Genomic DNA, 12099 nt, shown 5'->3' on the forward strand with positions numbered 1-12099 from the left:
AGTGTGGTGGTGGACGAACACAAAAATCTTTTTCTTGACCTGAGCACTACTGTTTTAAGTGTATTAAACTGAAACATGCTGAATACTAAGTGCAGAATGGGAATGTTGCTTCCTTAAAAAGATACCAAGGCCTGTATCTCCTGTCTTCTTTCCTGTTGCTTTTTGCAGTTCTAGAGTATGAGAGCAGCAGTGCAGCTGGCTCATCTTACTGCCCAGGGAGTACACTGGAGTAACAAAAACCCTCTAGTGGTATCATGCCAGAAGAGCAGCCTTATTTCATCCTTTCTGCAGCTTGCAATATGGAATACATGTCAGAGGATATGCACATATATTTGGAGTGAAGCGAGACAAGAAAAATTTTTCTGGAGTAAATCCTGAGGTCTGGAAAGACTTAGTTTGCATTTGTGCAGAGCTTGAGTTTCCTCCAAGCTTTGATTTGATGTCAAAAGGAAAATGGCAAAACTGAAGTACCAATACATCAACAGAATCAGGAAAGGCCCTACTGTGGAATGTTTGCCCTGAATTTAGAGTACTGGTATACAAGTAAACTGTGCACAAACTGTAAAGACAAAACTGACAAGGTTTACTTCCAGAGTCTGAGAAATAGGCATAAACCTTCTTTACTTATTTCCTGAGCATTAATTGGGCATATGCTTAGTTCAGAAACCATCTTTAAATGAATTAGATGAAAGAAGGAAACTCACATGACTTCTGCTGCAAACCAGCCTGATTTTTGAAGAGTGCAACAGCAATGAATAGAAATTGTCCTTTTTATCATAGTAAACCTTTTACTTTAGCCTGTAATATATTTTCACTATCAGAGTGAAAAGAGCAGAAGAATATTAGGGATTAACAACCAAGTTTCAATGCAACTTCAGAAAAAAAGGGTCAAGATTGCAGCCAACTGATCTATTTAAATTTAGTTGCCAAGGCAACCTTTGCAAAATGTTAGGAAATTTGAAAGAAATCTTTTTTATAAAGCACATGAGTAGATAAAAACTATGTCGAAATATTTGAATGTTAGGATTGCAGAAATCAAATATCTGAAAGCTAAGATAGACCAAAAATGAGAATTACCTTCAGTCAGTAATCCATAGTAGCCAGGAAGCTGTCAGTTGTTCAGCACATGTACATGCACTTTTAATCCCCCACAATGTATATTTGAGTATTGCATTTAGTGCAACACATTGCAGCTTCTGACTAAGTACTCTACATCTAAATTACCAGTGTCATACTGGGAATTTTGTGTTAGACGGCCATGGTCTTGCAATGCTGCATAAACTTTAATGAATTCATCCTAGCCATACCCAAAGGGAAGTTATTGTTTTATCTCTATTTTACAAATGACTCTTCAGGAGATGATAAACAAAATTGTCAAGTAAACATTTGTTTGTGGAGGCATGATCTGAATTTTCAGAAGTATGCAGTTTTACTGCAGTATTCCCATTCAAAAAATCATTTCAGTCAAATACAGTTGTAGTTTGAGTGCTTAGCACTTCTGTAAATCTGGCCTCAGGTGTTGCAGGAAATGAGAAACACACGATTAGTAGCCATCTGTGAAATGTTTGCCCAGCATCATACTGGAGCTTGATGGCAGAGATGGGGATGGAATCCAATCCTCCAGAGCAGCATTCAATTGTCTTCACCATCAAATTCTCATTTCTCTTCCGTCTGTCTCCAGCACCATTTATTAACTCCTTGCAGCATTGGCAACAAATGGGGCATGGACAACAACCTTCACTACTCAGCCCTGATTCATTCGTGTTGTGTGGTCCCATACTACACATTGAGTGAGATACTCATCTCACAGGAGGGGTGCAAAAGCACATTTGTGAAATTAAAAACTGATAGTTAACAGAAAACTGAATAAGAGCATTTTCCCTAGGTTTTGAGTACTTTGCTTTACATCCCTAATGTTCTTTTAGTGTGAGCTGATGATTTGGAAATATTTTTCATGTATATGCATCTTCATTCATGAGGCTATATATTTAAATCATTTCTGCAATAATAGCAGTTGTTTTGAAAATCATAAGCAACCTAGACGTGTGCTAAGTATGTGCTATAAATGTGTTCTCTTGTATAGGTTTAGAAAGAAGAACTTGACGTTATTTGTTATCGTTTTTGTTACTTTTATTTTATTTTTAGCTTTGACTTCAGAGTAGGAATGAATAGTTCCTAGTCTGGAAAATGCAGACCAAAAAGAGAAAATAAATCAGTCAACCATAGGAATTAATTCAAAACAGAATGTCAAAATGATAATATCAAATCGTATGGGAATAGACCTGAATAGTGAATTCTTTTGCTACATATCTGGAAGGTAACTTAAATATAGAGAGACAGTAGTTTCTTTTTGTTGATTACATGGAGAATGTCTTGGTTTCGCAGATTTACTCTTCTACATTGAGACAATTTGCTCTGTTGCAGTTCCCATCAAAGAGCATTAGGGTCTGGTGATGAGAGACAAAAATGTGTTTTTTTGGTCTACTTCAGGTTTCCCTCAGGATCTGATAATAATAGATTCTGCATCAAGAAAATGTGAGGAAAACAGCTTGAATCTCAGACACACTGATCACTGCTTAATCTAAATCACTTTGCCAAATGTATTTTCATCAGGATTTAGAATTTGAAAACAACCCTTTAGATTTTTGAGTCAATAGACTTTTCAGAACTATTTTACCGGTTATCACTTAAGATTTTCAGATAAGTTAACTGCTTAGATAAAATACAAAAACAAAATACAAAAAAATAAAAAAATAAAATAAAATAAAAATACAAAAGTCTTCACTGCATGTGAGCGACATAAATGATACTCACAGAACATGGCTAGTGAGATCCATTGAGGAGACTTGGATGATAGCAGCAAGCAGAGGATGTGTATGGAGATGATAACTGGGTTCAGAATGTGGGGTTCATGTCAGAGACAGGGATAGATGGATTAAGGAACCAACAGACTGTCTGAAGCAGTCAGGATCTGCACATGGAAAAAAGGCTCTTAAGTGCTGTATTCAGCAAGCTCTGCTTTCTGCCTTTAGGGCACCTCTATGATCAGGGTTTTCTGCTATGAAAGTTCACGAAGCTAGCTCCTGATGTTCTCCAGCATCTGTGTAAACATCATCACTTGCTGATGACTTGTCATTTTCTAGTTCCCAGTGGGTCATTGCAATTCTGGTGTTTTAAATCTGATATTTCAAGTAAACGCCAGAATGCTAGAGCTGGGTTTGCAGCTGAACGAGAGACCAGCAGCCCTCTGTTTGTGTTCTGTTGCAAATGCAGAATGGATCAATGAAAGTACAATATTAAAGTGAATAAATTTAGTGATAGAAATCATGATCCACATTGTATTTTGTCACAGTAGAGTTTTTTGTGATTTCATCTATGTGAAGTAGTAAAAATGAAATCTATTTTTTATACAGTGTTAATGACTGTGTATAATGAGTCTGGAGGCCCACTTGTTTTTTGTAATTTGTAATTATATGTCCATGTAGGAGCTTCATACAAACAAAGCGATTGCAAGACTTGGCAACAAATCTATAGTGTTAATATGCAGAAAATGTGCATATGATTCATGTAGATACATTGCATGAAAATATTACTGAAGTCATCCTCAGGCCAAATGGGAGACAACTAAAAGTTTCCTACTAAACAATGCATTGTGTTATAATTAGGGATTTTAACTCAAAGCTTTTGATGCTAACTGTTTCTCCTGTTGTATCTTTATTCCTGAAAAAACATGATCAGTTCTACAAATGTTATTTATAGAGACTACTTAATAGTGACACAAGACACCACTAGGCGAATCTGAGTGAGTTGGATGAATGCAACCTTGTTATACTTATATGATCATTTTGGGATAAATAATATTAACTACCTTACAGAAAGTTTTTCCTCATGTAAATTCCATAGTTGGGTTGTGAATATTTGAGCTTCAAAGAATAGATTTCACTTAGGATCTTCATAGCGTATATTTGGCTGGAAAAATGGAAGAGGAAAACCCCAGAGGTAAGAGATTTTGTGTATGCTGAAGTATGAATTACTCTTCCATGTAATACAAATTGTCTATTGAACTGAAATGACTTACCTTTTTGTCTCGTAATTCCTGAGGGTAATTGGCATCTCAAGTGTTAGACAAGTGGAATAGTAGTATGAAGCTCTTCAGGGAAAAAATAGTATTGATTTACTCTTATTTGCAATTAATATAATGGTGTTTTTTCCCCCTTATGTTCAAGCTTGGAATTGATGAAGTACGTGCACATACTGGGGCAATATGTACATTGTTACTGACCTAAAGACACTGGTATCAGAGAGAAAAAACAATGAAATAACTGCAGCTTGCATGTTAAATCTTTAATACCTCTTTAAACCTTAGCCACCGAGCATGTATAACCAGCAAAATGACCTGAAGTTTTGATGCCATCAAACCTGAATTAATCTAACTAAACCAAATTACTTCAGCATAGTTTGATATCCAGAGTAAATGTATTTACTACTACTCATCTCTGTTGTGCTTCTATGGGATTTCAAAAGCTTAATAAGGTTTAACCACAGCTTCTAGAATCAACATAATCACTGTTGGAAATAATGTGAGTTGTTCTCTTCCTTCTTCAATTTGTACTGTAGTGGTGTTCGAAAGTGCTATGCTATTTGATCTCCAATTCTCATGATACACAGTCATGCTAAAGAATTGGGCAGACCATATTATCCTGTGCTTTGAAAGAAAAGGTATGTAAAATGTAAAATCCCAATGACAAATTCCAGTATGACTAATTTAAGTAGTTTTCCTGAAGTTCTAGTATGATTTGTCCTTCTCACTTGTGATTTTTTTGTAACTTAACTTTGAATGAACCAAAGAGTCTTGAAGAAGGCATGAAACTATTTTAACAAATCTCAAGAAAAACTGACCTGGATTTATTTTGGAGCCAAAAAGAAGTAATATTTTATGTTCAGTGAGAGCTCAGGATGTTTTTCAGTTCAGATGAATTAAAACTGATAAATCATTCTCAACAAATCCGTGCAGTGCTTAGATATATTGGTTTATTCTGTAGCTTCTGTTACATACAGTGCTGTTTGAACATTATTATTTTCTTAGATAATGTAACTTCCTTAATTTTTCACAGTAGGTATTAGCTCTGTAGCAGACAGCAAGCCACTAGAAAAATGTTTTATTCTAGTTTGAATTGAAATTGAACATCAGAGTTGCACATTTGACGTTTTCAGACACGTACTGTATCATGATCTTTGCTGTTTTCTAGCCAGAGTATAGTCTAACTGAAAAATTTTTAGAGCATGTAAGAGCATGAAAAATGCTATTTTTTAGTCTCAGGTACACTGTCAGCTTGGAGCATTTATCAAATAAAGCCTCTGAATACTGAAGAATAATTCAAAGAGTATTGTGTGTAGCAGGTGAACTTCTGTCTTTATTGGACATTAGAATTTATCCCATGTTCATAATCACTGTCTTGGAAAAATGCCCAGGATAGAGCATTTTGGCTATATCTGCTATCTAGTTCATATTATGAAATGCTGTAAAATCTGCTATGGGTCCTTGTCAGTGATCCCCATCCAGCAATCTTGAGATGTCTCCTTTTACTTTAGATGTTTGTGCCTTTGTCTGTACAGCACAGGGAGGCATCCCCAGGGATTCAGCTGAACTAGCTCGTCCCTAGTGGGGCCAGGAAGATGTCCCAGCGGGAGTCAGTGGGTGAAACCTCAGGAACATCCACTCTCTTGAATGTCTGCAGGCTGTTTGGATGACTGGCACCTCACAGTGATCTACTTGGACTGACCCAATTCTGCCAACACATCTTTCTGAAGGACATATGGCATGGCCCACACCATTCATCTCTCACTTACACCAGGATGCTTACACAAAGTGTGGTTCTTCACATAGTTGCTCAAGAAGAAGATCTATACCTTCTTTTTAGTAGAGGTACATGCAAAAGTTTTTACACAACTATGCACGAAGCCACATGGAAGGTCAAGGAGGCCTACTTTGAAGCAATAACAACTGTTCATAAAGGTAATCCTCTTTAGACAAGATCCAGAAGAGCTTTGAGAAGGAGTTTGCAGTCTCAACTGTAGAATAAGCACCTCATTGAGAGAAGGAAAGAGAGGAAAAGAGATACTTAAAGGATGGAGGAATTTCTTGTCAAACATCTTGCATATCTGCAGAATTGTTAAGTGTCCTTTACACCATTTCCCATAGAAATGCTGTGTAGTCAGTAAAAAGATTGTTTCTGGAAATAGTATGCCTCAAGTTATCTGTGGACAGGCACGTGGTTTAAAAAAGAAGGGGAAAATATGAAAGCTGGAGAATGCTGGTGTCCTTTTCAGGGAATGACAGCTTTTTTTCTTCTTTGTTTCCAAAATACTACATACTGTGAACAAGTGTTATTGAGAATAAGGTGACCTTGTCATCTTTTTTCACTCAAGTTCAGAATGAAACAGCAGAAAAAGTTCTGTCTCTTTATTGTATGCTCTTTGGTTGTTTTCTTATAAGGTGGACTAGGAGAAGACAATAGCAGAGGGCCAACAAGACTCTCATTCATTTCTGGAGTGGTAGCTGGAGGCTGAGATCCCTCCACATCTGAACTGTAGATAGGACATAACCCCACATATCCTGATTTCTGGCTAGCCTTGGTCAGAACTGGGAAATCAGCCATCACCTCATCTGCTAACATGTCTGTGATCACTCCCAGTCTAAGTTCTGTGCTCTCTGAACTGCTGAATCTGGGTTCAGCTGTGTGACCATTGTTCATGATTATGCCATGCCCATCTGCACATGGATGAATTTGATCTGATAACAAACATATGTTCTGAGCGCATGAGTTAATGGGCCATGGTTTTGATGCAAAGCTTTGATGCAAGTTAATCTTTGTTTGTTACAGACCATCAGACTTTCAGAGCAATGCTTTTTATTTTTTTATTAATGGTCAGTGGCATATTTTGTTCATTTTCTGAACTATATGCCCTTGCATGAAAGTAATCTCTGTACTAGAATTAAATCCAAAAAGTTCTTGAGGAATCTTTATTGACTAAGTCCTCCCTTTCAGAATAATGACACTTTATTATTATCCACTGCAAATGAATGTGATTTGTGTAAAAGCTCTCCCTAACTCTGCTTCAAATGTTGTCTACTTGTCCAGCTAGAGGAATGGAAAATACTTTCGTTTATGTAATCTGACTGCTCTGAGTAAAACATGCCAGTTTATCTACAAAAAGACTTACCTTTGTATAAAAATTCTCTTTTGGTTTTGTTTTCCTGATTGTTCTCCCAGTGGATGTTTAAGCCCATTTAGTGCTGCTGAACATAGAACAACTTTTCAAGGTAAGTAATCCCTTTGCAAGGCCAGTACAGTTTGCTGACTCTTAAGATAATTTTTCATGCTTGATAACAAATTGTTTCTGTGGTTTATAATGTTTCTGGATTCACTGCCCTGTACACAAGTGTGATGGCCCTCAATAGGACCTGACCACGCAGCTGCAGGATATCCCAGCAGGAATTTGATCTGGCAGCTAAAGGACTGTAAAAGATCTAAGACCAGTGTTGTTGGCAGTGGGATATCTTGCCATATGATGAAGCTGCAAAACACCTTGAGCCTTAAGGACCCCAGTTTTCTAAGTGTTTTTGTTCCAGCAGCTGAGCTGCCAGGATTGTGTACAAGCATGCCTCTGAGAGTTTGTCCTGAATTCTGCACGTTCTTGCTTTGATCACCTACACTAAATACACTAAATAAAATTAAACTGAATGTATAATGTATATGACTAGCTTCTGTCTTGGGTCAAGAGAGACAACAGATGGGGAACTGACAGGAAATGAAAAACAAACATTGGAGTGGGACAATAGCACTAGGTGATGGCACCATTGGTGAGAAAATACTTGGTCAATGTATAAATGGCATCATGCACCGGCCCTGGGATAAATGAGTATTTAATATGAGTAATAATGAGTATTTGATATGAGTAAGCAGGCTGCTTGCTTTGTCAGTGCTCTCCCATTCCTCCTCCTCCTCCCTCTAGCACAGTTATGGTTGTCCTGGGCTGCAACGTGATGAGAGGGAGAAAGTTGGAGGTGTATGCGTGAGGCAGGGACTTGTCAGGGAGTCTTCATTAGTAAAAGCATTCATCCTGACACAGACTCACGTGTGCTAAGGAAAGATAGGTTTTTATTATGTTTAGGAGAAATGGTTTATATGGGTATCTTTTTGGAAGGATATAAACAGGCCTCTTTCCTGTTTAGACAGGTTAAAAAGCAGTTCAGAAACCTGGCCAATTTTCTTTCATTATAAAACTGGAATCTGTTCTCAGCTGCTCTTTAATGTACAACAGAAGCATATTTTGATGAAGGTATTCTGATTTTTGTGGTTTGTGTTCCAAACCTGTACAGGTTATTATTCAAATCTGTTGCTTAAAAAAAAGAAAAGAAATGCAAGCTTCATGTTTTATTATTCTGCAGTTTGTTTGGCTGGTTATTTTTGTTTGTTTTGTTGTTGGTGGTGCTTTTTCATGTGGCTCTAACTAGCAAGTTACAGGTTTAATATTTACTTAGATTGGAAATACAGGGAGATGGAAGGAAACCCAAAAAAAATCAGCAGGAAGGGATTAGAAGAGAAAAGAATAAGCTGATTGTGGAACCTATTTTAGTGGGAGGATTGGACTAGAGGATCTCCAGAGGTCTCTTCCATCCCCTACGGTTCTGTAATTCTGTGAAGTGTATATCTTGCATTTACTGAGAGCAGAAGTTTACAGCTGCTTGTAGGTGTGATTCAGTGAAAGGTTGCATCCTTTGATTGTCATATATTTAACAAGGGTTGAGATGCAGAATACTTCTAAGCTGTTACAGCAGGGATAGTTTATCAAGTTAATCTTGATAAACTATCCATTGCTACTGTGATACTTCCTCTGCAGAATGAAATTTGATGTATTGACTTTAAAAAGACTTAGATAATTTTCATACCCATAGAATTACTGAAAAATTGAATTACAGATGGGTAACAGCAATTAAGTGGCATTTTTATGCTCGGATTTTTTTGTAGCAAAATCATTAAATGTATATAGTAATCTCCCATTTTTTGCCTAAAACTGGCAAGTTTTATAGTTTGCTTCTTGCTTTTCTGCAGTGTTCCTTGAAGTTGTAGGAGGCTTAGGAAAAGATTTCTGATCCATTGACTTGTTTTGTTGCAGACAGCAAGACGTGTCAAATTGAGAGAATTTCTGCTGGTTATACTGCTTATTCATACATCCTAGAAGAATCGATGTTATGTAACACACATCCTCCATAAACATAAGTATGTTGAATGTGAGTGTCTCAGTGGCTCTTCTTTGTAGCTAGCCAAGATGTGTGTGCAACAGAAGCAATGTTTCTACACATATTAATTATCCTACCTTTTTGGAGTCCTCATCCCAATACGTATTTATGATATGTGTGGATGTGACAGGAAGGGACATGGTTTAGCAATGAGTTTCAGTGGGTCAGGTTAATGTTTGAACTTGATGATCTTTAAGGCTTTTCCAACATAAATAATAACCTTAGATGATCATTTATGATGATAACTTAGATGATCTTATTAGTCATTCCAGTATTAATGATTCTATAACTCCATGAGGGCTGCTCTGAAAATAATGCTTTCTGTTTTATTATGTCGACCCTCAACATCAGAGGAGGGGGTTGGTAGCGTGGCAGTAGAGGTTGAATCTTCCTACTAATATTCTATTACATGTTGTTGCTGTGCGACAGAGGGCAGCAGAGAGGAAATGTGACAAAAATAGTGTCTGACATGGAAGTGTATATCATAGAATCATAGAATGGCCTGGGTTGAAAGGGACCACAATGATCACCTAGTTTCAACCCCATTGCTATGTGTAGGGTCGCCAACCACCAGACCAGGCTCCCCCTCCTGTTTACATGCTCCCTTCAAGTATTGGAAGGCTACAATGAGGTCTCTCTAGAACCTTCTCTTCTCCAAGCTAAACAAAACCCGTTCCCTCACCTTTCCTCATAGGAGAGGTGCTCCAGCCCTCTGATAATCTTAGTGGCCCTTTTCTGAACCCGTGCCAAGAATATGAAGCAAATGTGTGTCACTGAACTATTCCATGCAGGAAAAATGGGATGTATTAGTTGATATGTGCTGAATGTTGATGGAGACCAACGAATGGATCTGAGCACAATGAAGTAGCGCATGGTACGTTTCAGCGATGGTGACAGCAGATCACCTATCCTGGTGCAGATTTTTACAAGAGCAATATGCATGCCCTTGTTCATAGCTTGTGAAAATGCATAGCTAATTGTAGTGACTGTGTTGAAAAATAGTGCTTTGTAGCTGAGAATTCTCTCAAATAGTGTTATTGCGCTCTTTCCATAGAAATAAGCAGGAGACGTTACTTTCAGAGCGATCTATGTAAGAACTATCAAAGCAACCTGTGTAAATAGGAAAATATAAGCTATCCATTACATTATCTTTATAAAAATAAAAGAAGTCCAGGAGAGACCAAGACATAGGAGAAATTTCATGAAGTCTCTTTTTATGTCAGGTCTATGTTTGGTGGCCAAATATGACAGTCTCCCTGTGATGTATTAGTTCTGTTCCTGAATCTCCTGTTCATCCTGAATTGGTTTTGATTAGAATTTCTAAAGTTCTCCTTCTCTTACTCTGAATAAGTAGTAGTTAATTTTAATTAATGATTGACTGGTGCTATTTAGAATGCATTGTAAGGTTACGTATTTATATATTTTATTATCTTATAGACTGTAAATCAGCAATAGCATTTAATATATCTAAAATGAAATGAGAACACCTGGGCTGGAGTTTGTAGAGATGGAAGGATTTGTTTATCACACCTTTAAAAATATATAACTGCACTTTTTATTACTGTACCGTACAAGCTGTGTGAGCCATAGCATATGAATAAAGGCATGTGGAAGCTCTCAGTAAGATTTACTTGAGTGTTTTTGTGGACAAATGAGTAGTTGGGAGTTCTGCTGGTTTAAGGGTTTTCCTACTACTGTAAAAAAAATTTATGTATGTTCTCAGAATACGATCAACTAACAAGTCTCTGTCTTGGGACTGTGTTTTTTTTGACAGCTTCATTTGTATCAGGAGGAATTGATTGGTCTCTGATAATTTCTACCTCAGACTTCTAGTGATCTGATTATGTTTTATTTATAGTTTTTATATCTTACACTCAATTTCGCCCATGAAAAAGATTAGGAAATCTTTTGGAATTTACTATTTTTATTTTTTATTTTTTTACTAATATTTGTCATTGTTACAGTACTTATGCTGACGAATGGTATGTTTATTATCTTCATATTCCTGACTTTGAAGACGTTTGCAGACCACTGATTTTTCATACAAGAATTATAATGTAGATATGTAGATTTTTTTTCTGTATAAAAAGATAGAGGACGTATCGATACTGTGTATTGGAGAACAAGCTTTTATTTCCAGATGAAGCAGAGACCTAAGTCAGAAAGTCTGTAGCTACAAGTGCTAAGGTGAGCGCACGAACCCACGTCAAGAGACACCATGACTACATGAGGTAGCAGAGAGGAAATATCTGTCTGCCTCTACACTGAGTATGTATGGTCTTAAAGGTCCCTTCCAACCCAAACCATTCTATGATTTTACGATAGTTTTTGGATACAGAGCTGCACAGCTCAGAATGCTCACTTGAGTATTTTATTTATTTTCTTTTGTTCTCCTCTTGCTGTATCTTGTCATTGGGTTCCCTCACCAAAGGCAGAATAAGAGCTTTCTAAATTCATGACTTGCTATGCTAACAGTGAGTGAACAAGCAGAAATGATAATTGTTGGCTTAGACCCCCCCCCCTGTTTTTTTTTTTTTTTTTTTTTTTTTTTACAGAACATCAAAAACAATCAGTTGACTGATACAATTTAAGGTCTATTCTAAATGAGCTGTTGAATCTCTTTTTGTAGTTTGCCATTTCTTTTTTGATGAACTGTATTTAACGCTTGGATAAAAGAAGCTGGGAGAGAAAAGCTTTAAATAATGAATGTTTTTGGTTGTTTTTTTTTTCTTTTTTCTTTTCCCTCATTAGTCCATAATGGATTCTGGCAGTAATTGTTGTTAATTTTATTAATT

General features: G+C 36.9%; 1 protein-coding gene across 3 annotated transcripts in view; it reads left to right on the top strand.

Annotated features, from left to right (window-relative positions):
* Positions 1–12099, top strand: part of GRID2 (glutamate ionotropic receptor delta type subunit 2) — a 685707-nt gene that overhangs the window by 271002 nt on the left and 402606 nt on the right. The gene's annotated exons all lie outside the window — the stretch shown is intronic.

Source organism: Lagopus leucura, unplaced genomic scaffold (genome assembly GCF_019238085.1).
Source record: "Lagopus leucura isolate 7727_CA_CO unplaced genomic scaffold, USGS_WTPT01 Super-Scaffold_100004, whole genome shotgun sequence".
Lineage (NCBI taxonomy): Eukaryota > Metazoa > Chordata > Aves > Galliformes > Phasianidae > Lagopus > Lagopus leucura.